Below are 12,951 nucleotides of genomic sequence, written 5' to 3'. Positions count from 1 at the left end.
CTTTGGGGTACATGTTCAGGAGGCGGGGTTCCAGAGTTAATAGACACGAAAATCATTTTAAAAAGGTGCGAGGTGTCAGATTACCTTCTAGAACCAGGTTAGCACCGTGTCTGGGACATAGTATGTGCTTAATGTATGCCGTTGATTTCACATTCTGATCCACATTACTGGTTAATACCACTGGCTGCACCCTGTCCGGTATGGACCCTCGCTTTGGAAAGCCACCTGCTCAAACCAGGGCCGTTGTAATGGTCAACCGCCATCAGGGGTCTCCTTTATGGCGGCAGCCTGTTCCGTGGCCAGAGGTCTCCCACTGAATTCCTCCTTGCACGCTATTCCTCTCCCCTTGGCGGCCCGGGAGAGAGCGCCTTGCCTGGGTGACGTCCAGTGGGGCAATCTTCTGAATTTCGCAGGGCTTAGTTTTCCTTTCCACTTAAAATAATTGGGGTAAAAATTCAATAACATCAAATTGCTCATTTTGCCCATTTTAGTTTCTTTTTTTTATTTTTTAAAGAAATCTATTTATTTTTTAATGCGTATTCACTTTTGAGAGACAGACAGAACACGAGCAGGGGAGAGGCAGAGAGAGAGGGGGACACAGAATCCGAAGCAGGCTCCGGGCTCCGAGCTGTCAGCACAGAGCCCGACGCGGGGCTCGAACTCACGGGCTGTGAGACCATGACCTGAGCGGAAGTCAGACGCTCAACTGACTGAGCCACCCAGGCACCCCTCATTTTACCCATTTTATTTTATTAAAAAAAAATTTTTTTTTAACGTTTATGTATTTTTGAGACAGAGCATGAACGGGGGAGGGTCAGAGAGAGGGAGACACAGAGTCTGAAACAGGCTCCAGGCTCTGAGCTGTCAGCACAGAGCACGACGCGGGGCTCGAACTCACGGACCACGAAATCATGCCCTGAGCCGAAGTCGGCCGCTTAACCGACTGAGCCACCCAGGCGCCCCTCATTTTACCCATTTTAAAGCCTATGACTCAGTGGCCTGGAAGCACATTTCCAGCGTTGAGCAGCCATCACCCCTGTCTAGTTCCAGAACTTTTCCATCACCTCCAAGGGAATCTCCGTCTCCGTGAGCAGAGCTCCAGGAGAGTTCCTTTTGGGTCTAGCGCTCATCCCAGTTTGGCTCAGTGAGCCAGTGACCGAGGGTGATTTGGGGAAATAGAATTCTTTGGTGGGGAGTTTCACTTGGGACTCTTGGCCATCATCCATTGGTTGGCGAGCTCAAAGATGTGAAAGCGAAAAAGGGAATCGCCTGACTCTCTAAACTGGGAAGTGCAGGGTTACTGGGCTTTAGGTGTGGCTGGGTTCTGGGCTCAAGCAATAGCTTCCCCTCATTCTCTCTTTTCTCTTGAGTTTAGCCTTCGGCGGCCTCTGTACAGCAGAAGTGGTCCAGGCTCTGGTGGTTCCTCTGGGTGTTGATCCCAAGGGAAGATAGAGCCCTCGGCGTCAATCATTCCCTTATAAAGGACCCTGATTGACTCAACTCAGGTCACATGCACATCCTATGGGCAGGGAGGCGGGGCTTCGTGTTCAAGGGATGCCGATGAATGTCACTCGGGTGGGGGAGCTGGGGCGCCATCTTGACCTGCAGGTGCCATGTTGCATTTTGACCGTTACCTTTTGTGTGTTCCACTCTTGCATTTCAAAGGGTTTAGTATCTGAAGCTATCGCGATACCTCACGCTTATCCTACAGTTTTAAATACAGCCATGGAAGTCCCAAAGGGTCAGTTATGCTGGCCTAATGGTGTCTTCCAACAGCCGCTAAAATCGTGCCCATCCTGGTGCGTGTACCAGCGTCCCCTCCGTCTAATAGAGACTCAGACAGATGCCGAGGGCCTTCCAGATGGGACACTCTGGATCCTGTGTCTTGTGGACTGTGTTACTTCCCCAGCTGCCTCTTGCCATGATTTCCACAGGAAGACTGAGCGTATTGACTCTAGGACTTAAGATTTTCGGTACACCCTTGGCTTGTACTGTCATGAAAGTAATATCCCCACGGCCTTGCACTTTGCACGAAACGCAGGCCTTGTAAACTGACACCGAGGCACTAGAATCGAGAAGGGTGGGTTCTTATGCTGCCTGCCTGGCCACAGCCAAGCCTGTCTCCCTTCCCGGGCCACAACTTCCCCATGGATAAAGCGAAGGGTTGAGTGGGTTGATTTGCTGGGTCGTATTCTGCTTGGACGTATCCCGAAGTGTTTTCATTTTATTTTATTTATTTTTATTTTTCTTTTTCTTAGTGTTTTCATGTTAAAAATGTGCTACTTGGTCGATGGCATCATACCTTTACAGGAACCTCATTTCGCTTTGTCCGGCGAAGGGGCGGAGCTTTTTGAGCTAGGCCCTGTGGGTTCAGATTTCAGCTCTGGGCGGCCTTGGGCACGTTGCTTACTTTCTCTGGGCCTCCCGGTCCCCTGAAGTCCAAAAACGGGAGTAAAATAGTATCTGCCTCTTGGACCACAGTCTCCGTCATCAACGACGCCGGAAGGTCCTGGCGCTGGGGCGCCTGCGTGGCCGAGACGAGCTTCCGGGCGGGTCGGGCCGGACAGTAGCGACGCCGGGGATTGAGTCCGGGGGCTGCGCGGAGGGGACAGTACGCGTGGCTGCCTCGCCGCGGCTGTCGTCTGCCGCACAGGAGTGCGCGTTGTTCTGGTGCCTGTGGGGGATTACGGGGACAATGCAGCCACCATTGTCCGGGGCCCGCCGTCCGTGCTGGGCCAGGCTGTCTTGACTGGGAGCAGACTCTGTCACTGATGTGTCGTGCTTGCCTTGCAGAATGTCTCTATTCACGTGATCCTTTTATTTATTTTTTGATGTCCTCTGAACGTTCCGGAGTGGGAACAGCCAGAGGGCGCGTCTCCGCTCTCAGCCTGGGCAGAGGAGAGCGGTGTTGTTTCCCCCAAGGGGCGGGGAGGCAGGAAGGACCCACATTTCAGGGACTCTGCAACCATCAGCTTAATGTGTATCCTGAGCCCTGGGAGCGGGGTCGGCTTAAATTCTGGACCCCTTGGGGCGCCTGGGTGGCGCAGTCGGTTGAGCGTCCGACTTCAGCTCAGGTCACGATCTCGCGGTCCGCGAGTTCGAGCCCCGCGTCGGGCTCTGGGCTGACGGCTCGGAGCCTGGAGCCTGCTTCCGATTCTGTGTCTCCCTCTCTCTCTGCCCCTCCCCCGTTCATGCTCTGTCCCTCTCTGTCTCAAAAATAAATGTTGAAAAAAAAAATTCTGGACCCCTTCCCACCCCCCAGATATACCTAACACTCAGACAGGAGGGAAAAGCCCCATATTGCAATCGTGTATTCTTTGCCGAACAGGCCGCTTCTATCACTGTCCCCATTTTAGAGATAAGGGGCCTGGGGCCCAAGGAGGCTGAGTAATTTGCTCAGGCTCCCAGCGCCTGGATGCGGTGGCACTCCATCCAGCGCCCAGACTGCCTGGCCCCGGAGCCCGGACGCTGTCACCTTGCCCTCCTGCACGTTTCCAAAGTCCTCAGCCCCAAGGAAATGTTCTGAGGCCACGTGCGGGTCGGAAACCCTACCTTTGCAGGATCACACGGCACATTAAACGCTCTGAGAAGTTGTGCAGGAAATAAACCTCTTAGATTTATTTTCAGACATACTTCATCTTCTTGATGGTAGAGACTTAAAAAAAATTCTGGAAACGGAATATCATGACTCAGCAAATTGCGCCTGGCTGGCTCGGTCGGTGGAGCGTCCGACTTCAGCTCAGGTCGCGATCTCACGGTTCGTGGGTTCGAGCCCCGCGTCGGGCTCTGTGCCGACGGCTCGGAGCCCGGAGCCTGCTTGGGATTCTGCGTCTCCCTCTCTCTGACCCTTTCCCACTCACGCTGTCTCTCTCTCTCTCAAGATAAACATGTTTAAAAAATAAATACATAAATAAAAATGCTGCTGTGTCCAACGGAAAAGATCATGGGCTGAAGGGGGAGGGAGACCCAAGGTGATACTCTAGCTCCACAACTCTTTGCTTTAGGACCTCGGGCAAGTAACTCTATCTTTAGAATCTGTGAAAAAGGTGTTATGAAAAAGAGAACGCAAATGCCCACAGAGCTGTTGCAAAGGATCCAGAAATGCAAAGGATGTAAAAAAAGTTTTCTGTTTTGGTGACTGGTGAACTTCTATTCATCCTTCAAAACCCTCATTCTTTATTCCATTCTCCTACCAGCCTCAGGCAGAATTTCTCCTTCACGTGTTTCTGCTATGATCCCATGAACTACGGGTCCCATTTAAGTATAATTAAAGGACCCTCGAAAGGAATCTCGAGGGCAGGGACCATGCCTGCTTTATTACAGAACACTCCTCGTACCTGGAAACGCACCAAAACAGGTGCGAAAAAGTAAAGAAACACATCTGTTCACACGGGCTGGCTTCGGACGGTGTCTTACTCTGCGTATCCCTAGGACAGAAGAACGTTCCTACATGTTCCATAACCGGTGTCAGGATTGGATTAAATTGTGGAAGCCAGTTACCCTCAGGGAGGGCTTTGGCGGTAGGGCTGGAGTTTCCAGAGGCTCTGCTTTCGTTGCAATAGAGAAGCTGGCTGGGTCTCCCGGGAGAAAGCCGCGCTCCTCCGTGGGACGAGATTCGTGGGGTCCCTGCTCTGCCTTCAGAGCCTCGGTGCCGCCCAGCACCCGGGGGACCGGCTCTGGCTGCTTCGTGGCCCTCCAGAGGATTTCAGCTGTTCGTTTTCACCGGGGAATGTGTACGCTTCTTCAAGCTCGGGGTTTATGGAAAGGCCCTTTATTCTCGGAGCCGGAGAGGGCCTTCTGTGCCCCGTGCGTTTCACCTGGGCCTGGGCTCGGGCAAAGGGGCTTTCTGTGGCCTGTGGCCTATGTTTGAGACCCAAACGACCCGATCGGAAATCCAAAGCCCCGGCAGCCCGTGAAGGGGGGGTGGGTGGGTATCGCGGAGAGGGGCCGGGTGCGGTTATCACACCCAACATACAGATGGGGAAGCTGAGGCTCGGAGGGAGGAGCCAAGGCGAGCGTTGAGGCAGAGAAGCAGATGGGGGGGTCAGAGGCCGCCTTCAGGTTGGGGAGCCCCACGGCCCCCTCTGGGCTCCTGCTGCTAAGAAGTTGCAAGCTCCAGTCGGGAAGGGAGGAAGCTGTCCCACACCCGGAGCCTGGTGCAAAAATGGAAGCCGCCGTCAAAAGCAAAGAGCGCTGCCCGGCGGGCTGGGGCCTGGGTGCCCCTTGCTAAGCCCCGGACGGGTCCCCGCCCTCCGCCAGCCCGTGGTGGCACGGCCCCTGCCTGGTCACCCTCCAGCAGCTGGCCTCCTGGTGCCCCGTACAGCAATCCCTTCGGCTGTCACCAGCATGCAGTTTAACCCCCGTGGTGGGGACGGGGTCAGAACGCAGGCAGGTCCCGGAGCACCGAGTCCACACGGTTCCTGTTCACGTGTGACACGCGTACCCCACGTTCTCATTGGGGTTCTGTGGAGCCACCTGTACTCTTTTTTTTTTTTTCAGATGTTTTTAAAAAACGCTTATTTAAGAGAGAGAGAGAGCGTGCACAGGCAGAGGAAGGGCAGAGAGAGAGGGGGAGACACAGAGTCCGAAGCGGGCTCCAGGCTCCGAGCTGTCAGCACAGAGCCCGACGCGGGGGCTCTAACTCAGGAACCCCGAGATCATGACCTGAGCCGAAGTCGGACGCTTCACCGACTGAGCCCCCCAGGCGCCCCGAAGCTGTCTCTGCTCCTGGCGTCTTGTGTGTGTCGTTTGGATTTTTCCTCCCTGTTTCTTGTCCCTTCCCTGGACCGCTCCTCGCTTTTGTATTTACCTTGTCATTTTCTGTCCCTGGATATGCTACCTTTCAGAGTCCCTTCTGGAACAAGCCCCAGGCACCCTGGTTTCTCCCCCGTGGTGGTGCGTCCCAGGGCCTTGTGGTTGTTAAAAACGGTTCGGAAGCACCTGGGTGGCTCAGTCGGTTGAGCATCCAACTTCGACTCATGTCATGATCTCGCGGTCCGTGGGTTCGAGCCCCGCGTCGGGCTCTGTGCTGACAGCCTGGAGCCTGCTTCCGATTCTGTGTCTCCCTGTCTCTCTGCCACGCTCTGTCTCTCTCTCTCTCTCTCTTACAAAATAAATAAACATAAAAAAAGTTTTTTGAAAGTGGCTCAGACAAAATGAAGGCAGAAAAGAACGATCAGCCGCGATCCCTCACCTCACGCAGAGATTTCTGATTGCTGCGGCTTCCCGTGGAGCCCTTGCCAATGGAACGTGTTTTACGAAGGTGATTAGTCATAGCAGAGGTACCTGTGTCCTCTTAACGCTTCGTAAGTGTGGTTTCATCATTTTAGCGTCTACGTGCTGTTGTGTTCAGCGTAGTGCCCGTGTGCGTGCACACGGGCACGCTCTCCCGGCAGGGATCTCAGCACGGGGTGAGTCGTGGCTCCCAGGCCCAGCCCAGCACTCGGCAGGTGCGACCTCTGTCGGGCTACTTCCCTAACCTGAGTTTGAGCCTCCTCCTCTGAAAGTTCGGGACGAGCATGTCTGGCTGACGCGTGGAGTCGCAAAAATTAAATAAAATACCCTATCAAAGTGCGTGATGTGTATGAAGGGTTTGATGGCGATGCTATTTACTTATTCAGCTTTTGTCGAAAAGTGAAAACAGTCTGGTGTTTACGGACAACGAACATCTGTGCGTATATATTATAATTAGAAAAAAAAAATCTGCTGAATTATCTCCCGGGCAACATTCCCCCAAGTGGGCGTGGCTGGGGAACAAGAAATGACGGGCACGATTTTGACCGGGCGGAAATTGAACACCCCAGCCCGGATTGCACTGTGCTTGCCAGTTGGTCGACAGCTGGGGCTCTGGGTTAAGGAGGCTTCTGATGCGAAGTCTGGACTCGTGAGGAAAGTGCCACGATTGGTTATGGCTGCCGTGGATGCGGGAGGAGTGAAGTGTGTTTCCCACATTCCTGATCTGGACGTAGGCGTAGTCAGACGTCAGGCAGAGGGGAGTCGGGGCTTCTGTCAGTGTCCACGGTCAGGAAAGCGGGGTTCAGAACCCAGGCAGTCACCCAAGTTTTAAAGAGGTGGGTGGCCCTGCCGGGGTCAGGATTCGAGGCATATGGACAACTGACCCTACTAGGTTTTGGCCCAGACCTACCCACGGCGTGTTCTAGGATGTCATGCCTCCTTGCCATCCGTCTGCGTTGGACGATTCCCCGAATCGTGCCCACCTGAAACCTGACTGCGTGCCTGTCTCGTGGCCTTTGTTTTCTCTCCCCCGCGAAGGAGGGTCACATCATTCACGAGATGCTCAGGTGACGTATGTGCCTTTGTTCCCGAACCTGCCGAACACCAGACTGTACCATTTTGGTGTTTGTTTTTTTCTTGTTTCTCTGATGACTCGTGGCTGTTTTAAGAACCTGTTCTTTTTGAGTCAATTACGCTTTGCTGGAAGGATTTTGAGAAGCTGGGTCTTTGAAGCTCTTTAGAATGGTTGTAGGAGGGCAAGCGTGGGGGGCCCAGGAGCGGGTTCAATGCCGTGCATTTTCATCTGGCACGTGGTCCTTGGAGGGTGTCCTTTCTCCTAGCAAGATTCAGGCGGCAGGGTACCAATTGCTTTCCTTCAGCACCCTGAGGTCTTTGGTTTCTAATTAATCTCCACCCACTTGGGGGAAAGATACATGATTGTGGCCAGCGTGTGGCCTGTCTTGTGTCTCACACACACAGGAGGAGAGAGCCTATTCCCCACACGTCTATGCAAGGGTTTGGGACGGGCCACGTCAGGCCTTCCTCTTGAAGACGGGCCTTCCTTTTGAAGGCCAGGCTCTAATCCCATAGTTGGCTTTTCTGTGCCAGTTTTTTTTTCCCCTATTGCCCATCAGATTCTGACATCTGAGGTGGAATTTTGTCCCACGCGCTCCGATGGCGTAAGCGCAAACCCGGGATGGCTGGTGGGAAGGTGTCAGAAGAGCCTGTTGCCTAGCCCCCTTCTTTCACGAAGCTGGAAACCAGGGCCCGGAGCCATTGGCTGCTTCCCTTAGGGCTTTTTAGAGTCCTCTGCTTCTCCTTTTATGCTCTCAGACTCTCAGAGAGAGCCCTAGGTACCAGAATTTTGACTTCCCGGGACCTGGGAGAAGGTCTGCTGTGCAGTAGGTGCTTCGTAAGCATGTGTCTGTTGTGTGAGTTGCATTAGCTCTCCTCATCTTTGGATACAATGAAGGTCCCCTCTCTTACCATGCCCTGCTCTGTAGGAATGTGCATTGCTGACATCACAAACCTCACCGTTAAAGACTCCACGTTCCTCTTCTATTCCCAGACCCTCCTCCGCACCCACATCATCTGCACGGGTTAGCAACCCACCTTAGTCCTAATGTTCTGGGTACGAGACCTGACACTTCTACCCTGACAGGCTGTCCTCCCACGGCTCACCCCGTGTCCCACCCCAGCTTTTGGGTGTGCAGCTGGATTTGCTATCTTCTCCCTCCAAGGGCGAGGTGATGCCAGAGTCACTGCCTTGGTTATTCTCAGGAATTCCCTGGACTTTCCTCCACTAAAAGAAGGGTGGAGGTGAAGGAATCATCGTGGGTGAGGGAAGAGGAAGGAGCCAGCACCCTATGCCTTCACACTCGAGTGTTTCAGGAAACTTTGGATCTCGGAGTCCCCTGGCAATCTTGCAAACAAAGGTGAACCCAGCCAGGATCACTCAAACTATCACCTAACGATTCTTGGGTACCCTCATGGAGTGTCTAAGCCCTTTGCACACTCGTCGGATCCACCCGACCAGGAGATGGAATCTTGGGGGGACAGGGAAGTGGGGGGTGGGGAGTGGTAGTTCGGGATGGGGGAGGGGGGTAAGTCCCTGGGGAGGGCCGGCTGCTGGAGATTCAGATGGACAACTGCTCCTTGTTTGTGTTCGGTCCAAACCTGCGGCACCCAGCATGCTTCAGGATTGACGCAGGGGTTTAAAGCCAGCCAGTTGGGAGCTGTTTGAAAATGACATGGTTTAAAACCAAAGATAGGAAAACGTTTCAGTGTTTTTTTATTTTTTTAAATGTTTACTTATTTTTGAGAGAGAGAGAGAGAGAGAGAGAGCAGGGAAGGGCAGAGAGAGAGGGAGACACAGAATCTGAAGCAGGCTCCAGGCTCCCAGCTGTCAGCACAGAGCCCGATGCGAAGCTCGAACCCTCGAACCTCGAGACCATGACCTGAGCTGAAGTCAGACGGTTAACCGACCGAGCCACCCAGGCACCCCAGCGCTTTTTAGACCAGCTTTGCAAATAGATTCTTGGCTGTGTACAGAGCCTGGTTCCTAACCTGTCCTCTATAGAGTTGCCTTCCTTGGAACAGACCATTGGAAGCTTCCGCTGGAAACAATGTCTGTCTTACATCTTTGAAATATGAACACGTATGCACTTGAGAAAAGTCTCAGGGACAAATGTGTCCTCAACTTGGTTATTGGTTTCTAAGCCATCCGGGAGTCAGATTGAGATGGATGGGCCTCTTCTTGGAAAAGTCCTGCCATGGCAAAAAAAAAAAAAAAAAAAAAAAGGTGGGGTGGGGTGGGGGAGTGACCCTTTCTGGAAGCTATCAGACAGGGACAGAGTGTTCTTAGATATGACAAAGAAGATCTTTCTAGAACCATAGGTAACCCTACCTGCAGACCGGCACCTTTTTTGCTTTGAAGTCTATGACATGTGGCTTTGGCAGCCTTGAGGGTATGACAGAGGCTGTCGTGGGGCGGGCAGTCTGGAGCAGAGGAAGGGAGAGGACAGGACAGACTAGGGTCAGGACCTGCCCCCAGGACCCCTGCCATGAGGCTGCTGTGTGCCCTGGGGATGAATAGCTTCCCCTCTCTGGGTCTCATGCTGCTTTTCAATCAAAGGAAGGGGTGAATGTTGGACTTAAGGTTTCTTTTTTCTTTTCTTTCTTTTTTTTTTTTTCAACTCCAGATCAAGACGAACATTTCCAGGCCTCCAGTCAGCTCAGCTCAGCTATTTTATGATTAATGTTTCTCCTTGACTGAACACATTATTCTTTCAGACTCTTTCCTGTTCTAGCTAGACCTGCCCCGCCACCAACCACACGTGGCTGCTGAGCTCTTGGGGTTTGGCACATCTGTACCGCTTTGGGCCGTAGGTGGGCCATGTGCACCGGCTTCCTAAAACTTAATACGGAGAGAAGAACGTAGAAGGTCCCATGAGTGATTCTGCATGTCCGTAACCTGTTCGAATGGCAGTATTTGGGATATGTAAAGTTAGATACAATCCTATGAAAGTGTCCCCTGGTTGTTTGTTTGTTTGTTTGTTTGTTTGTTTGTTTTTTACCCTTTTCACCGTGGATGCTAGAAAATGAAAAGTTCCCTATGTGTTAGCATCGCTCTGGGCCCTGTGTCCTTCCTAGTGAGGACATGCCTCTGTCTCTTGCAGCTTCTGCCCCATGGGCGTATGGTCTTGCTGTTTCTGCCTCTTCTTGAAATGTCACAATGAAGCCCCCCCCCCCCCCCCAGGGGCGCCGGTGTCCCCCCTCCCCAGTGGAAGGCCCGTCCTGAGGACTGCTGGAAAGGGACAGAGGTGGGGGAGGGAGGGGGTTGATGCAAGTTGGGTTTTAGATTGACTCAGACCTTCAGGGACTTTTTGTAGAGTCCACACCCTCAGGGGAAGTGTCAGCTCCCCTCCGAAGCCTCTGGGGGTGACGAGCATCCTGTGTGGGGGAGGCCTGTGGGGCCTGGCGGGGCCCCCTCCATGTGGCTCTACCCCCTCCCTCTCCTTTGGCCCCCTGGAGGGCGGGTGCTGTTTCCATAGTGGGAGCCGATGGGGCTGCTTCTCTATGTACTTTTGTGCGGTATAATCATCGTTCTCACTAGCCTTTTGGTTTTTAAATCCTGTCTCTGGTATGTAGCATAGGGTTTCAGGGGGTGGTTTTGGTAGTCTAAGACATAGCTGTGTTGGGGGAGGGTAATTTTGCTCATTTACACTTATTGTTATGTCGTATTTTTACTGGGTTCCACTATTCTGGATCGTTCCTCATTTTGGCCGTGATTTGGTCTGCCACATACCTGTGGTCTTAAGTTGGACGAGGCATAGCTCCGTTTACACTTTTACTGTAGATTTCTTAGGCCCTTATCAAACTTTTCTTAATCTAAATCTTCTAGTGGCTAACAGACACAAACAGGAGTGTTCTTATTTCTTTAGATTGCCATATATAGCTATCACAAGGCAGGGGAACTTCGGACTTCCTGCTAGAGGCCTCTCGAGATGTTGGCTTCCTCCTCCTGGGTCTGCTCTCCGCCTCTCCCCCCCCCCCCCCCCCCCCCCCCCATGCCGCTTGGGCTCAGGTTGAGAAACACGTTAATTCTCAGTTCCCCTTTCTGCCCCAACTCGTGTTCCCTCACTGTAGTGAGGACAGACGGCACAGGATGACGGAAAGGGACTAGAGAGTGTCAGAAGGACGTCTCGTCCTTCTGGGCTACACAATCTCTCCAAACCCAACCCGTGGGTCTTATCTTAAAGGAACACAGCTAATCTACTGAGGGAGGATTAAGTGAGAAAATGTGTGAGCCTACACCTGGCACATATTAGTTGCTTGATAAATATTAACCTTCCCCTCTCGCCTCCCAGTTAGTAGTCTTAGTTCCTTGGCCTGGCAAATGGTTTATCTTTATACTGTGAGGCTCAACCTTGAGTGTTCCCCTGGTTTAGTCATTGTTCTTGGAGTCATGGTGACTTTTTTTTTTCCAGTAGAGGTGAAATTCACATAACCTAAAACTAACCGTTTTAAAACATAGAGTTCGTTGGTAGTTCTTCACAGTGTTGTGCAACCACTATCCCTGTCTAGTTCCAAGGCATCTTCATCCCCCCGGAAGAAACCCCGTCCCCATTACCAGTCACCCCATTCCACCCCCAGTCCTTGGACACTGCCAATCTACTTCCTGTCGGTGTGGATTTGCCTTTTCTGGACATTTCATATAAAAGGGATCATAGAGCAGGCGATCTTTCACGTCTGGTGTCTTTCACTCAGCGTGACGGTTCTGAGACTCATCCATGACGTTCGTTCCTTTTTGTGGCTGAATTATATTCCATTGTATGGATAGACCGCAATTTGTCGGCGGACGTCTGGGTGGTTTCCACTTTGGGGCTGTTACGAGTGATGCTGCTGTGAATATTCGTGTACAAGTATTTGTGGGACCGTGTGCTTTATTTCCTCATGTAGAGCTCTGGGGGGTGAAATGGCTGGGTCACACTGAAGTGTTTTAAGTTTGCCAATGCGTGACCGCGTCTGGTACCCGTAGGTGCTTAATAATGGCGGTAATTGTTAACACAATTTCCTTGTGGATTTCTTTTTTTTTTTTTTTAATGGGGATGATTTTTCTGACCTTCAGGCTTGTTACTTGTACCTTGGTAAGTTTCTCTGTATTCGTCTCTTTCACCGTCCTGAAATTTCCACGTACCACAACAGCCGTGGATTTGTTGATTCTTCATGGCTCGGAGTTATCGGATAAGCCGGGTCACCCGCTTCACGCATTCATGCCACAGGCATTTACGGAGTGCCCCGCGTGTGCCTGGCCTGTGGGATGTTATGGTTGAAGCCTGTGTCCTCTGGGAGCGGGGGGGGGGGGGGGGGGGGGGGGGGACAGTGGCCGTACCCATTTAGCTCTTTGCTGTGGCTGAAACCAGCCGTTGCGGGAATATTCACACCATGGAAATGAGCCAAAGCTACTCACCACTTGTCTTTCTTCCTGTCTCTTTTTTGTTCTGGAAAGCCTAGTGTTCCAGCCGGGCTTTCCAGCCTCCTCTCCTGGTGTTCTCCTGACAAATTGGTCTTTCACAGACAGGGCAACTGAGGCCCGGGGAGTTGAAGGAACTTGCCCAAGGTCACGCAGCCAGAAAGTGGCAGAGCCAGAATTCAAACCCGGGCTGACTTTGGCCCCACGTCCTTGGCCTGGGGCCTACACCGTACCCTGATGTC

The 12,951-nt window shown here is 52.6% G+C and overlaps 1 protein-coding gene across 1 annotated transcript in view; it reads left to right on the top strand.

Moving 5' to 3' along the window:
* The window catches only part of COTL1 (coactosin like F-actin binding protein 1), a 36,814-nt gene that overhangs the window by 22,569 nt on the left and 1,294 nt on the right, over positions 1-12,951 (top strand). The gene's annotated exons all lie outside the window — the stretch shown is intronic.

The sequence above is a fragment of the Herpailurus yagouaroundi genome, unplaced genomic scaffold, assembly GCF_014898765.1.
Source record: "Herpailurus yagouaroundi ecotype Mexico unplaced genomic scaffold, PumYag 190, whole genome shotgun sequence".
Classification (NCBI taxonomy): domain Eukaryota; kingdom Metazoa; phylum Chordata; class Mammalia; order Carnivora; family Felidae; genus Herpailurus; species Herpailurus yagouaroundi.
The sequence above is the reverse complement of the archived record's forward strand: the minus strand, read 5'-3'. Positions and strand labels throughout refer to the sequence as shown.